At 38.4% G+C, this 4,692-nt stretch overlaps 1 long non-coding RNA gene across 1 annotated transcript; it reads left to right on the top strand.

Annotated features, from left to right (window-relative positions):
- Positions 1–148: 148 nt before the first annotated feature.
- Positions 149–2,358, top strand: LOC106939906 (uncharacterized). The gene is made up of 2 exons (XR_001422945.1): positions 149–238; positions 2,273–2,358. It is a non-coding gene; the product is annotated as an uncharacterized LOC106939906 (long non-coding RNA).
- Positions 2,359–4,692: the final 2,334 nt, after the last annotated feature.

The raw sequence follows: 4,692 nt of genomic DNA on the forward strand, positions 1-4,692 counted from the left end.
GTAGGTTTAGAATACAACTTTGCATGAAAGAATATATTGGTTTCATTGAGGTTTCTTTTATTTTCAGATGTGACATTTTTTTTTTATAATTAATGTGGCAAAATAATCTTTTTGTGTGTAGGAACTGAAAATACAATCACAGTGGTTTCCTATGAAACTCAGAACTCCACATACTCACCAAGTAACCATAGCATCGAAAACAGCTCTATGAAAGACACCCACACAGAAACCTACACAGGTAATTCTATATCCTGACTTTCTGGAAAAATCTGGCTTGATGCTGGCTACAGTTATTGACTCCTTTGGTAAAGATGTGTAAACAGCCTTAAAATAAATGAATCTGGGTCATTTGTCCATATCGCCATCAAATGTGGAAAATACCCAGGAGAAGGTCTGTCGCCTACTGGTGTTGTACATAGGCCCTCAGCTAAATAATCAGCAAGACTGGCTATGGATACTAACTCAGAAATAGGCCAACCTCCTCTACATGGATTGAGTTGAGCTGTATGCTAAGAGTGAGCGAGACATTGATTCACTGGTTCACACCACCAGTAGGAACATCAGAATACCATTTGGGCTGGAGAAATGTGGCCACATGGTGACTAAAAAGAGGATCAGATAATCCACAGAGAGGGAATTGCACCCCCAGAAAGGAGAATAGTAAATTTTGAGGAAAAATAAAGCCTTGGAATACCTGCAATGAGTAAGGTGAGTTCTGAGGACTCTGCTCAATGACAAGAAGGAGGTCTGTGAAGATGACACCTGTGTCTAATCAGATACCCTGCTAGGGTAATAAATTGATCAAGCACACAAGCTTCTTACCATTCATGGTGGATTCCACCCCAGATCCAGTATCCACAAGCTGTAAGCACACAGAAGGAGGCAGAGGTCTCACGAGCATCAGAGATTAAATATCCAAGCTCCCAGAGTACCATCAGGATGATGGCTCCAAGGGATGAAGCACTCGGACAATAGAAAATGGAAGAGAAAGAGGTGAAGGAACCATCATGGGAGGATAAACCCCTTCATGGAACGTACCTCCAACAGACAACTGAAGTGGCCAATATGACAAAATCCTACCAATGGCTGGAGAGGGTTGGACTGAAGACAAGGCATGGATTTAATCGGTTCAGGTCAGATTTGTTTCCATTTGCAGATCCTGTGTGGATCCTCCCTGTGTTTTGGAACCACCTCAGGCATGGTTACAAGCTGGTGATTTGATCGGCAGCAGACTGCATTTGTTGATTGGCTTGTAGCGTGACATCATTGGATGAATGAAAGTGGTACTTGCAAACCACCATTTTCTTTTTTAAAGGCTGCTCAAATTGAGAAAGACAGTTTGTGCGCACGTGTTCCTCAATTTGGCTAGAACCAAACCAGACATTAATCGGCTAGAGGGAGACTTAACAATGGAGAAGGAACTGAAGTAGCTGCTATACTGCACAGAAACATCTGTGCAAAGTACAAACTGGAGAAGCCTACAACAGCGTGGACTGACTGATCTAATAGGATTTCTACATTCTAATGAACCAAGTGGCAGGGCTTCATGTCTTTTGTGTGCAAGACTTTTTATACTTGTGCTTGCATTTTCAGTTTGAAAGCTGGACTTCATGTCTGTCTTCTCAAAACTTGTAATTACTGAACTCAAAACTTCTGCTCGCTCTCAAATGCTCACTGTGCTTTCTCAAACCTTTCTCCTCACCCTCAAAACTTGTCTCTGCTCGCTTGGCTTGAGACGAAGAGCCACTCGCCCCGCCCGGGAAGTCGAGGGTGGGTGGCTGCATCTTGTCTGCCTAACAGCGAGTGGCAGAATATGTGGTGGCAGGATGAGCTTTAATCTAGCTGGGTGGCCTGTGTGTGACATAACACTTAACATTAGGTCATTGTTGTTCATTATTGGAAACAAAAGGCTGGAGATTGCTCAACAGAAGTTCCCACAAACTTTGATCAACTCAAAAAAAGAAACTTTTCTTCACAGAAAATAAATGTACTCAAATGCATTTGACGATTTCTGAAAAATTGAGCGCAACTTTATGGTGATGCAGTTTATTTTAAGGCTTGTTCCACATCTTCATCAGGGGACAGAACAACATTATGGTTTAAATAAATGTAATTTAATGTAAAAAAATAAATAAATCTATAATTCAGAATCCATTATATTGCAAAAATCAACATGATGATATTTCCACTATAACAATTTCTGACAGTAAGGATGATAGAACAAGTGTTTTAACTGAGTATGTTTGTTTCTCTCTCTGTTTCCTGTTAGCAGCAGACGCTAAAACAATTGGCGTCACTTTATCTGTGGTGATCCTCTTGGTTTCCATGAGTGGCATCATCTTTGTACTATATCGAAGGTAAGCTGGAAAAAGAGTACTGGTATTAAACAGAGATCTCAAAGATTCGTGCTGACAAAAAAGTCCCTTTTTGTTTTTCTGCCTTAGGAGAAAAAGACAGATTCCCCGTCAGGAAACAGAGGAGATGCAGCCAATGAACAACCCCTCCATGTTGTAAAATTTCTACAGAGTTTTTCCAGAGGAACTGCAAAAAAGAGGAAGGAAGAACGAGCAGCCTGTATTTAAAAATGAATGTAGCCACTGTGATATCACCCTGATGTTTGTGAAATGCTGTGTTGAAGCCTGGAGTCTGTCATCTTGTCTACTTTATTTAAACACAGAGGGCAGATTATCTGTAAATACTTTATCTTCAGCTAAGATTTATTCAACATATTCTGCTGGATGTTAAATCTCCAAAATGAATGGAGGAGACTGGGGTAAATTTGAGCCAAAGGGTAAGTTGAGTCATCAGTTGTTTCTAGGAAACTAAAAAAAACCCCCAAAAAAACCATTGATCATGTGACTAAATATGAGGAAGGCATTTTTTAATGAAGTTTATGACTGTAAGAACCTCATGAGGAAGTGACTACACCTTTATTTCTCTTTACCTACCGACGTTAAAATTACTCTAATCACTCCAGGGTGGAGCCGTAGCGTCGGCGCTAACACGGTAATAAGCGGGATAAAAACAGTTTTTCCCACATGAAAGTGAATTTAGTCTATCATGAGTTTCATAAAAATTGTGTTTAGACCAAAACAAATATTTTTACTTTTGATTTTTACATCAATCGAGCAACAATATGAAGTCATAAATCAAAGATAATTTCAGATCAAGTTCAAATGCTAACTTTGGGGTAGCATTTCAACTGCTGGTTGAGATGCTACCATCGAACCATGGATTTGAAACAAGAATCCAGTTCTAGTGCCTTTTTTTGCTCCAAATTTTAATGTTCACTTTCCAAGCACGCTTGAAAGCATTCTGTTTTCTTTTCTTTCTTTTTTTTTTTTTTTTTACTAAACAGCACGTTATCTGTTGTATCTGTTGAATTGTGTACAACTACAGCCAAACTTACCCTGCACCTATGCTTGTTTTACCTCACACACGGGGTAAGTTGAGCCATGAGAACTTTTAAAAAAATAAATTCTATAATATCTAAATATTTTACACTATTTCCAATTATTTTAAGGGATGAGTAACATCCTTAAATATATGTAAATATATAGGTTAAAGCTAATATATCTGCGTTGATGTATTAGCTAAACATGAAAAATGTCTCTTCTTACCTCAGTCTCTCCAAAGTACACAAATCAAAACCATAACTACCCATTAGAACTCTATTATCTTCTTATAGGAAAAAATGTTAAGTTTGATTGTGTGTGTGACAAATAGTAGATGGTTTTATACAATGTTCAAACGTAGGATCTCAATCCGTGTGATTTTAGTGATATAAAAGAAACTTTGATGCTGCTAATCCATCGGGCCAGCCAGAGACAGCCCAAGATCGTATGGGGCCCTGATCAGAATTTGATTTGGACACCCTCTAATAAATAAATTTTATGGATTTTGTTGTTGTTAGGTTTATTATGAAGGGAACAAAATAATTTTCTCAATTCTCATGTTATTCACATCATATTTATTCCATTGCACAAAAGGAAGTAAGCTGTTATCTCACTGACCTGCAGGTACAATGTGCATGAAATGTAACTCCTGCATAAAAACAGCAGTTGAGAGCTTCCCCACAGCATGACGCCTCCACTGTCTTGTTTCACCACAATTAAAAAAAAACAACTTCTATCTTGGTCTGGCTTTGTTATTAATGTGCGCTAAACACGTAAGTTCAAGTGTGTGTGGAGAAAGATGAAGGCAAACAACATTATTGAAATTTAAAACAAACAAAAAAAAATCACTGGCCCTTTAAATCGTCAGTGCCAAATTCAATTCCCAAAGTGAAATGAAATGTTGCCAAAACTCACATATCATCCAAGTATCTTCAAAGAGTCATGGTGGATGGTGATGCAGTGGGTAAGGAAGGGTCTCCAATAGCAGTCAGTACTGCAGTGACTCTCAACAGCTCTCTTCTGCCTTAGGCCTCCTCTATGGCCAGCACAGTGCTTAATCGATGTATATTTTATAATGTTTAGTCTTTTTTGATTTCAGTATTTTTATTCTTTTCAATCAAATCACTAATATCAATGGTGTGCTTTAGTAGGCATGCACGGTTTCACTCTTTAGCCTTAATCTATAGCCTTAATCTTACGTGATGCCTCATAACTACTTCGTTGTAATGTATCAGTGAGATGCACTCTTTAGAACACTTTCATTTGTTGTGACCCTGTACATATTCTTATCGATTGC

Source organism: Poecilia latipinna, unplaced genomic scaffold, assembly GCF_001443285.1.
Source record: "Poecilia latipinna isolate Pla-1442-1.1 unplaced genomic scaffold, P_latipinna-1.0 Scaffold3023, whole genome shotgun sequence".
Lineage (NCBI taxonomy): Eukaryota > Metazoa > Chordata > Actinopteri > Cyprinodontiformes > Poeciliidae > Poecilia > Poecilia latipinna.